This window comes from Panthera leo, chromosome A2, assembly GCF_018350215.1.
Source record: "Panthera leo isolate Ple1 chromosome A2, P.leo_Ple1_pat1.1, whole genome shotgun sequence".
Taxonomy (NCBI): Eukaryota; Metazoa; Chordata; class Mammalia; order Carnivora; family Felidae; genus Panthera; species Panthera leo.
The window spans coordinates 84,402,284-84,414,544 of NC_056680.1; positions in this window are offsets into that span (position 1 = coordinate 84,402,284).

The window sequence follows — 12,261 nt, forward strand, 5'->3', positions numbered from 1 at the left end:
TAATCTAAATTTTAAAATAAAGATTGTAACAAGAGATGAAGAAGGGCATTATATCATAAATAAGGGGGTCTATCCACCAAGAAGATCTAACAATTGTTAACATTTATGCTCCAAACGTGAGAGCACCCAAATGCATAAATCAATTAATCACAAACATACAGAAACTCATTGATAATAATACCATAACATTAGGGGACTTCAACACTCCACTTACAGCAATAGACAGATAATGTAAGCAGAAAATCAATAAGGAAACAATGACTTTTAGTAACACACTGGACTGGTTGGGCCTAACAGATATATTCAGAACATTTCACCCTAAAGCAGCAAAATACATATTCTTCTCGAGTGCACATGGAACATTCTCCAGAACAGATCACATACTGGAACACAAATCAGGCCTCAACAAGTACAAAAAGATCAAGATCATACTGTGCCTATTTTCAGACCACAGCACTATGAAACTAATATCAACCACAAGAAAAAATTTGGAAAGACAACAAATACTTGGAGACTTAAGAACATCCTACTAAAGAATGAACAGGTTAACCAAGAAATTAAAGAAGAGATTAAGAAGTACCTGGAGGCCAATGAAAAAGAAAATACAAGAGCCCAAAACCTCTGAGATGCGGCAAAGGTGGTCACAAGAGGGAAGTATACAGTAATCCAGGCCTTCCTAAAGAAGGAAGAAGGTCTCAGATATACAACCTAACTTTACACATTGAGAGCCAGAAAAAGGACAGCAATAAAACCCCAGACCAGCAGAAGATGGGAAATAAAGATTAGAGCAGAAATCAATACTACTGAAAAAAAAAAAAAAAAAAAAAAAAAAAAAAGTAGCAAGGAAACCAGGAGCTGGTTCTTTGAAAGAATTAAAAAAACTGATAAACCCCTAGCCAGTTTTATCAAAAAGTAAAAGGGAAGGACCCAAATAAATCAAATCAAGAATGCAAGAGGAGAGATGAAATCCAACAGTGTGGAAATACAAATAATAAGAGAATATTATAAGCATTTACATGCCAATAAATTGGACAATCTGGAAGAAATGGACATGTTTGTAGATACATATAAACTACCAAAACTGAAACAAGAAGAAATAGAAAATTTGAACATATCCATAACCAGTAAAGAAATCAAATTAGTAATCAAAAATCTCCCCCCCAAAAAAGAGTCCCGGGCCGGATGGCTTTCCAGGGGAATTCTACCAAATATTCAAAGAAGAGTTAACACCTATTCTCTTGAAGCTGTTCCAAAAAATAGAAATGGAAGGAAAACTTCCAAACTCATTCTATGAAGCCAGCATTACCTTGATTCCAAAACCAGACAAAGACTCCACTAAAGAGGAAATCTATAGTCAGATTTCCCTGAAGAACATGCATGAAAAAATTCTCAACAAAATACTAGCCAACTGGATCCAGCAATACATTAAAAGAATTATTCACCATGATCAAGTGGGATTTATACCTGCGATTCAGGGCTGGTTCAATAGCCTCAAGTCAGTCAATCTGATAAGAGAAGGACAAGAACCACATGATCCTCTCAATAGATGCAGAGAAAGCATTTGACAAAAGACAGCATCCTTTCTTGGTTAAAAAAAAAACAAAACAAAACAAAACAGGGAAGTAGGGATAGAAGGATCATATCTCAAGTTCATAAAAGCCATATATGAAAGATCCACTGCTAATATCATCCTCAAGGGGGAAAAACTGAAAGCTCTCCCCCTAAAGTCAGGAATACTACAGGCATGTCCACTCTCACCACTGTTATTCAACATTGTATTGGAAGTCCTAACCTGAGCAATCAGACAACACAAAAGAATAAAAGGCATCCAAACTGGCAAGGAGGAAGTCAAACTTTCACTCTTCACAGACAACATGATACTCTATATGGAAAACCCAAAAGATTTCACCAAAAAACTGCTAGAACTGATCTATGAATTCAGTAAAGTCAAGGATATAAAAATCAATGCACAGAAATCAGTTGCATTTCTATACACCGGTAATGAAGCAGCAGGAAGAGAAATCAAGGAATTGACCCCATTTACAATTGCACCAAAAACCATAAAATACCTAGGACTAAACCTAACCAAAGAAGGTGAAAAATCTGTACACTGAAAAGTATAGAAAGTTTATGAAGAAAATTGAAGAAGACATAAAAAAAGGAAAAATATTCCATGCTCATGGATTGGAAGAACAAATAGTGTTAAAATGTTGATACTACCCAAAGCAATCTACTATTCAATGCAATCCCTATCAAAATAATACCAGTATTCTTCACAGAGCTAGCACAAATAATCCTAAAATTTGTATGCAACCAGAGAAGACACTGAATAACCAAAGCAATCCTGAAAAAGAAGACCAGAGCTGGAGGCATCACAATTTTGGACTTGAAGCTGTACTAAAAAGCTGTAATCATCAAGACAGTATGGTACTGGCACAATAACGGACACTTAGATCAATCGAACAGAATAGAGAACCCAGAAATGGACCCACAAACATATATCCAACTAATCTTTGGCTAAGCAGGAAATAATATCCAATGGAATAAACACACTCCTTTCAGCAAATAGTCTTGGGAAAACTGGACAGCAACGTGCAGAAAAATGAACCTGGACCACTTTCTTACATCATACACAGAAATAAAGTCAAAATGGATGAAAGACCTAAATGTAAGACAGGAAGCCATCAAAATCCTCGAGGATAAAGCAGGCAAAAGCCTCTTTGACCTCGGCTGCAGCAACTTCATACTCAACACTTCTCTGAAGGCATGGGAAACAAAAGCAAAAATGAACTATTGGGACCTCATCAAGATAAAAAAAAAACAAACAAAACTTCTGCACAGTAGACAATCAGCAAAACTAAAGGTCAACCAACAGAATGGAAGAAGATATTTGCCAGTGACATATCAAATAAAGGGTTAGTATGCAAAATCTATAAAGAACTTATCAAAGTCAACAGCCAAAAACCAAATAATCCAGTGAAGAAATGGGCAAAAGCCATGAATAGAAACTTTTCCAAAGAAGACATCCAGATGGCTACCAGACACATGAAAAAATGCTCAACATCACTCATCATCAGGGAAATACAACACAAAACCACAATGAGACAGCACCTCACACCAGTAAGAATAGCAAAAATTAACAACTCAGGCAATGATGGATGTTGGTGAGGATGTGGAGAAAGAGGAATCCTTTTGGTCTGCTGGTGGAAATGTAAACAAATACAGCCATTCTGGAAAACAGTATGGAGTTTCCACAGAAAATTAAAAATAGAACTGCCCTATGACCCAGCAATTGCACTACTAGGTATTTATCCTAAAGGACAGGTGCTGATTCGCATGGGCACAATTACCCAAATGTTTTATAACACTATTGACAATAGTGTGTCACACACTAGTGTGTGACACTCCACTGTGTGTGTGTATTACTTGGCAAGCAAAAAGAATGAAATCTTGCTATTGCAAAAACGTGGACGTAACTAGAGTGTAATTTGCTAAGTGAAGTTAGAGAAAGACAAATATAACTTCACTCCTATGTGGAATTTAAGATACAAAACAGATGTCACTGGATTCTACTTCTGAAATCATTATTGCACTATATGCTAACTTGGTCGTAAATTTAAAAAAAAATTAAAAAAAAAACAAAAACCAAAAAACATTTTATTTGATTAGTGGTATCATTTGATTAAGTTGTGCATTACACTGGTGAAGATATCCATTCAATAAAAATTGATGAAGGGCCAATGTGACTTAGGAAAAGTAATGGCAAATGGGACAGATGATGAAAATAACTAACATGATATAGCACACAGCAAATAGCAATTTATGTAATAAATATAAATTTACCAATTTATATATGGCAAATTCCTTTACTATATGGTAAATAGTAAATTCACCTAATCCTCTTAATTTCTAAGAGGTTAGTAGATACTCTAGAAAGTTGCTGTTATCGTTATCCCTGTGTTTCTAATGAGCAAACTAAGGCACAGACAGGTTGATTAACTTGACCAAGGTCACATATGGCTAGTAACAATGGAGCTCAACTTTTTGCCTCCAGTTGGTTGGTGCAGGAGTGTATAATATTAACCATTTTGTTGTACTGATTTTCTGGTTTTAAGTAGGATATTTTATGGTACCTTGGAATTTGACTGATGCCTCAAAACTGAAAATAATAGGAAATAAGACTTACACATTATAGATATTCTAGCTACAACCAAGTTGGACTTACTCAAGTAATGAACACAGTTCACCCACGTCCACAATATATAAGAGAACACTAGAAACTTGAATGAGTGACTTACTGACAGAATGAGTAATCAGGTTAGTCAAAGAGCTCTATTTCTCTTTCTTGCCCCAGTTGCCACCTCAATAGAAATGAGGAGAGCTCCAAAAGGGTATTTTGCTACTCACTCCACTCCTGGATTCTTTCTAAATAACAGAAACTCATTAGGTCACCTCTGGGCATATATGCTAGAACACATTTAGGTAATATTCTTGAGCAAGTTTGACATTCAGCTCCATAATTCGGGGAGTATTTATGAAGAAAGCAGCTGGTGTGATTTTTCATCTGGGTCCACTGGGCAAGGTAAGGAGAAAGTCATGCAGTGCAAGCACCCTGAACCCTTGCAAATGACACATGGCAATGATGTAGGAGTGATCTGTTGATTTAGTGAAAGCTCGCACAAATAGCCAGGCACAAACCATCCTGACAGCATCCTTTGCCAGAGGGTACTCTTTTGGGGAAAAGGACTAAAGCAATGGTATTCTATGGAGTATTTCCACAAGGTGGGAAACTGAATAGAACCATGAAATATGAGGTATACACTGATGCCTTAAAAAAGCACAATATAATCAATGAAAGAATTACATTTGGTACATGACATACAGAGTACTCAGATGATATCAAAACCAATCACAAAAGATATTTCCCCATCTTTTGTCAAAATACACCGGAAGAGGAAATGCGACCCAGAAGCAAGTGGTGAGAAGGACAGAAGAGAAAGAAAATTGAGACCATGCTTGCCTTCCCGCTAACAGTCTCCAAGCCAAGTCAAAGCTGCATTGGCAGGTGGGAGAAACTTTGCATTGTATGTGAGATTTAAGTTTTAAATGAAACTGGATTGGACTTTTTTATACCAAAAGGAGTCAATTACTAAATGAAACTTGTTCTTACAACTGAAATGTATAGCAAAAAATTCCATCCAGAGCAGAGAAGGGAATAACAGAAATATTTTAAGGCACTAGTGTGGAGGAAAAATGAGAGAACACCATTTATTTTTCTAAATCTGTAACCTCACTGGATTCAGTCTACTTATTAAAGGGCTTAAACTACATGTTACCTCCCCTCCAGAAGCTCATAATCCATTAGGGAATTATCACTGTACGAGTGTTTTCAGTATTATGTGAGAAGTGAAAAGCACATGGATTTATTAACAGAAGAAGTACTTAGCTTGTAAGAGATACTGATATCTAAACGATCCTTAAGAATGAATCTATTAGCTAGGTAGAACAGGGCATAGATGCGGTGATGTATTGTAATTCGTGTTTAGGCCAACAAAGTACTGTTCTGTAAGATTCTAGGTAAGAGAAAACATGCCATTCTGAGGAACTCCGTTCAGTATAAACACTACTGTCTGGCTGAGGACGGCATCTCAACACATTATGTCAAGAAATGTGTGAGAAGTCTGAGTAAAAAGGACCATAGCATACCATTTTAAAGCCACGCCTTGTTTTCTTTTTCCTCTTTGCAAAGGAGTTTACTAAATGTGGATAGGAAAATCAATAAATAGATATCAGAAGCCCTGCAGCAAAGGCCCGTGAGGGCTAAAAAACATACTTAAAAATTTCAAATAAAAAGAAACTTGGGAAACAGCCATTTAAGAAGTTTACTTACCGGATCCAACAGAAACGCCACACGCCCACAAGCACCATCAAGGACATCCAACTATTTGGGCCAAGATGACTCTTCCTTCTCAGTCTCTTCCCCGGAAAAGGGGCCCGATGAGACGCCTCCTGCTCCCCACCATCTTGCTTCTCCCTTTCTGTGTGGCTCCACTCCGGAAGCGCCATTTTCTTACGCCGGCGAGGAGGCGGGACTTGAGCGCTTCCACGTGCTCACAGTTGACCGCTTCTTTTTACAGGCTCACTTTCGCCCCCACCTGTGGCTTGTTAAGGCTAACCCGGAACATGTTCCACGTGTGCCCGTGGGTCTTACCCACCGGCAGTTTTACTTCATGGGCTCTCATTTGCTGGAAACGCTGGCTGAAAGGGCACGGATACCTGTGAGGCGCCCCCATGCCACGACAAACAGCTTCTCCACGAAGCAGGTTTTGCGGGTGACTTTCCTTAGGTCGTCCTGCATGGAAAAATGACATTGTTGAAGGAGTTGGTCCCAGACGGGTGGCCCCCTAGGGCCATGCACATCCACTGAAACAGCCGCTTTTGGTGAAGAGATGTTGGTCTCTCCCGGGCATCGGGGCCAGGCCCACGGTGTGTTTGTCTGAGGCGGAAATCTTCAGCACAGCCTGGGAGTGCTCCAGCCACTAGCCAGCCAGGGCACCGCCTAGATCTCGAAAGGCAGCCACCTCACTTCCCCCTTTGAGGGCATCTTGTTCCCTGGGGCAGTTCCAACGCTGACGCGCTGCACGTGGTATTCGGCAATTCACAGGCAGACGTACACGCAGCCTTCCACCGCGGCGCTACTGATACCCCAGGCGTCAGCGAACCTTGGCACCAGCTGTGACGGATTCTGCGCGTGAAAGCTGCCGAGCTAGCGCCAGCTTCAGCGTCTTCAGGTGCTGCTGCTCTACAGTGTAGAGAAGTCAAAGAAGACAGGGGAGTCTGTCTAGCCTCGACAGGACGGCTATCCAAAATGTCAGCTCAGTTGGTGGACACCCGGGTGGTGGTGCCCATTCCATCCTTTTCTACGGGAAGCTATTTTGAGAGTCCATTTCTCCTCGTGGTTGTGGAAGCTGGACAAGTTGGTGGGGCACTTATTGCCCGGGGTGCGGATCTCATCAAGGAATTAGATGCCAGGGGCCCTTGTGGAGCTTCCTTGGAGGGGCTCCACAAATCAGCAGCGTCTTAGAGGCCTGGGTTGACCTCCATGGACGTCGGGCTTCTATTGTCTTGAAGAGCGTGGGGTTTTCCCGTGCCACGGCCTGCCTGGGTCCCCGTGTCTTCCCCCAGCCGAGGCGGTGGGCTGGCGAACCACGGCCGGCCCTTCTGAACTTTGGCGCCCAACTGCTGGAAGCATGACAGCCTCTTCAGATAATCCACAGCCTCTGACTGCTAGTTTGGCCTCATGCATTCCTACTGTGTCTCTTGAAGGGGACTCCTTGCCACATGTCGCTGCCCACAATCGTGAAAGAAGACGTTTAAAGTTGATGAAAAGCCAGCCCTGAGCCTTCCTTCTCTTACAGACATTGCAGTCAGCTGACGGATGACACAGCCAAGCCCACTGCTGCCATCCTGAAGGCGAGGAGGGTATTTCCAAAGAAGTCCAAAGGCTTATAGGAAACTGGGATCCTGACCTTGCCTTCCTTCCACATTCAGTTCATCTTCAGCTAGTCTGAAAGCTTCTCTTCAGATTTGTGGGCGTTTGCAGCACGCAGTCAGCGAGTGCATCCAGGGCAGCCGAGGCACCTGGAACACCACGGTGCCGGCATCGTCCTTTGCCGGCGTCTCGGGGACAAAATCGGCCCGGGAGATGGCCCCACTGGTGCTGAGCCAGTTCAGCGGGCTCACCACGATGGCGACGAGGAAACAAGGTAGGGAGCCGCTCGTGGTACTCGTGGCCCTTCCTCATTGTGCTTCCTTTCGGTCGTCTTCAGGGGTCCTCACCTTGGATCTATCATTGCTCGCAGGCCTCTGCTTAGTCATTGAGGTGTTCAGTTAGTAAGTACCACCCGATAGTATCCAGAGCCTCACTGGACCCTGGACTAGGTGCTCTATCAACAACCTCTGGGAGACCCCTTCTTTCAAGGGATAGGGGTTAGTAGGCTCACTTGTACACGTTGAAGGGCCAGGCCTCCAGCCCGAGGTAGTAGGGGGGACAAAGTGTAACAAAATTACACTTGCATCACCTGGGAACATTTAAAGGGACCCTTTGATATAGAAGGCAGCTATTGTAGCGCTACTCCAATTTATTCAAAGAAGAATCAAGTCATATAAGGGGAGGAAATGTTTATATTCAGATAACCATTACCACTACCTGGTGATACAGTGAACCTTCTTTCCTAGCCCAGGGTATTGATTTGGGAAGCATAGTTCTTTTTTTGTTGTGTGTGAAAATCAGACTGTTCAGGGCTACGTGTGTGTCTTGTCCACATTTATAGGAGAGGATTGGTCAATTTCATTTTATTCAGAGGTTAAAAAGACAAGGTAAATTTCTCTACAGAGTATACATGTTTTATCCAAAATTATGCTTTCAAAATATATAGAGATTTTTAAATATTAGCTGTAATTAGGTCATGTAATCACTAGCAATTTTAGTTTTTAAAAATATAATCTCATTTGATGGTTACGATATTAACAGTTTTCATTTTAGCTGTCACATAATGGGGAAATGCTGAACAGAACATATTTTTCTCTTGGAATACTCTAAAGATGATCTGCTGATTCATTTTCCTAGGTGTTATGTAAAGACTGATTAGAATCAGAAAGACAAGTATTGAAAATTTACACTATAATGTATTATGTGCTGGGAAAAAAAAGAATGATTATCCTAGTTATGTTTAAATATAATTTACCACTGACAATGAAGCATTTTTTATTTCCAAATTGGAAAAAAGTTTAGATAAATTTATAAAAATAGACATCTTTTGAAAATGCAATTCCCAGAATATCATGGGGGAAATCTCCAGTAAAACAACTAATATCATTAAATACATATAATATATATAATTATATAATATACATAATTTCATAACATATATAATCATTAATGATTATATCATAAACATGTTAATAATCTGTACCCAATGACTACCCTAGTGGGGAATATTGTATACAGTTAAAAAAATAATAATGTGAAACACTGATTTTTAATTTCCTTAAAGTTTAAGAATAAATACTGTTACTTTTTTGTTATATTATCTTTAACAGGTTAGAGTTTAAGAAAGTTCTTATCTGGCTGCAGGCATCAAATTAAATTGTATATACATAGTAAGATTAAAATATATAGTGTACAGTTTTCCTGCTTTTGAAACATTCTTAAGTTTCTAAATTGTCAATTCTGCTCAGTTGTAGTTTATTTTTTAAACATAAATGTTTTAAGTATAATATTTGACTACTCGAGTATACGCTTATTTTTAAAATAAAAATTTACTGGGGCGCCTGGGTGGCGCAGTCGGTTAAGCGTCCGACTTCAGCCAGGTCACGATCTCGCGGTCCGTGAGTTCGAGCCCCGCGTCAGGCTCTGGGCTGATGGCTCGGAGCCTGGAGCCTGTTTCCGATTCTGTGTCTCCCTCTCTCTCTGCCCCTCCCCCGTTCATGCTCTGTCTCTCTCTGTCCCAAAAATAAATAAAAAAAAAAAAACGTTGAAAAAAAAAATTAAAAAAAAAATAAAAAAAAAATAAATAAAAATAAAAAAAAATAAAATAAAAATTTACATAACAAAGGATTGGGTACCACCATTGTATTATGACTTTTATTTATTTTATTTTACTTTTTTTATTTGAGTGTCGTTGACAGACATGTTGGGTTAATTTTAGAGGTACAACATAGTGATTCAACTTCCCTATACCTATGCTGTGCTCACCACTAGTGTAGCTACCATCTGTCACCATACAATGCTACTACAGTATCATTCACTATATTCCCTGTGCTGTGCCTTTTATTCTAGTGATCTATTTATTCCATAACTGGAAGGCTGTATCTCCCATTCCCCTTCACCGATTTTTCCCTTTCCCCTCACCCTCCTACCCTCTGGCAATGATAAGTTTATTTTCTGTATTTACAGGTCTGATTCTGCTTTTTTTGTTTGTTCATTTGTTTTTTTAGATTTCGTATGGGAATGAAATCATATGATATTTGTCTTTTTCAGTCTGACTTATTTCAGTTAGTACACTCTAGGTCCATTCATGGTGTCACAAATGACACAATCTCTTCCTTTTTATGACTGCATAATATTCGTGTGTGTGCGCGCGTGTGCGTGCACGTGCATATATGCGTGCCACATCTTCCTTAGTCATTTATCAGTGGACGGTTAGGTTGCTTCCATATCTTGGCTATTGTGAATAAGTCTGCAATAAACATGGAGGTGCACATATCTTATTGAGTTAGTGTTTCTGTTTTCTTTGGGCAGATACCCAGTAGTGGAATTAGTGGATCATAAGGTATTTCTACCTCTAAATTTTTTGGGGAGCTTTCATATAGTTTTCTACAGTGGCTGTACCAATTTACATTCCTACCAACAATGTATGAGGGATCCTTTTTGTCCACAACCTTGCCAACGCTTGTTTTTGATTTTGGCCATTCAGATAGGTATAACATGATAGCTCATTGTGGTTTTGATTTGCATTTCCGTGATGATTAGTGATGTTGAGCATCTTTTCATACATCTGTTGGCCATCTGTATATCTTCTTTGGAAAAATGTCCATTCAGGTCCTTTGTTTTATTTATTTATTTGGTGTTGAGTTTTGTGAGTTCTTTATATATTTTGGATATTAGCCTCTTAGATAAATCATTTGGAAATATCTTCCCCTACTTTTCAGTAGGTTGCTTTTTTGGTTTTTTTTTTTTTTTTTTTTTTTTTGGTGCTTTCCTTTGCTGTGCAAAAGCTTTTCATTTTGATGTAGTCCTAATAGTCTATTTTTGCTTTTGTTTCCCTTGCCTCAGGAGACATTATCTAGAAAAATGTTGCTACAGCTGATGTCAGAAAAATTAGTGACTGTTCTCTCTTCCAGGATTGTTATGGTTTCAGGTCTCACATTTAGGTCTTTAATTCATTCATAGTTTATATGTGTGTATGGTGTTAAAAAGTTGTCCAGTTTTGTGTTTTTTTGTTTTTGTTTTTGCATGTAGCTGTCCAGTTTTCCCAGCACCATTTAATGAATGGAATGTCTTTACCCTATTATATATTCTTACCTCCTTTGTCATAGATCAATTGACCATATAAACATAGATTTTACTTCTTGGCTCTATGTTCTGTTCCATTGATCTATGTGTCTATTTTTGTGCCAATACCATACTTTTTGATTACTACAGCTTTGTAGTATATCTTGAAATCTAGAATTGTGATATCTCCAGCTTTATTTTTCCTTCTCAAGATTTCTTTGGCTATTCGGCGTCTTTTATGCTTCCATATAAATTTTAGTATTCTAGTTCTGTGAAAATGCTGTTGTTATTTTGACAGGGATTTGAAGCTTATTATTTAAAATACAGTTTTTTTCCCATAGGGTTATAAGATAAATGATTACTGAAAATAAAGAAAATGAATATTTTATAGTAGGATGGTACTTCAAGGTGCATCTTCTTGTGGGAAAAAAACAACAACAACAAACAAACATGTCATTGGAGTCAGAAATAACTGAGCTTGTAACCTAACTATGCCATTTTTGAGCTGTGTAAAATGGTTAATTATGTATTTTCTCTGACCCTCATTTTCCCGTTTGTTGAAAGGGTAAAATAATACCACTTAGGTTTCTGTGAGAAATTCAATTGTATATAAAATATATTAGCATAGTGCTTGGCACAAAATAAACAAAATGATGCCATTTTCTTTCTCCCAGGATGTGCATACTGAATAATATAATAGTAGAGGCAACCAAAAATAATCTGTGGGGTAAAAAGAATAACAACTTTATTTGAAAGAAAGACTTTCAAATATTTATGAATACGGTCTAAAGTGGCATTAAAGAAATATGTGAGTGGGAGCAGGATACGTTATTTTAAAACATAACCATTATACCACAAATGACACTATAGTTCATACTGTGATACATGCTTTTTTTCAACTCAGAAAGATGCTTTAGCTCATCCAAACAATCTTTAGAATTGTGTTCTTAGTAACTACACTAATAGACTGTATATATTAAGCAATTTGCATATCATTGGGATTATATTTCTTTATCTGTAGAAACAGGGTGAAATATGATAGAAGTATCTATATATTTATATATCTATTGTTGTTAATCAGGGTTTTCCAGAGAAACAGAACCAATAAATACACACACATACACACACACACATAAATGTAGATACAGCAAGACATTTATTGTAGGAATCGGTTCACACAGTTATGGAAGATGAAAAGCCTCATA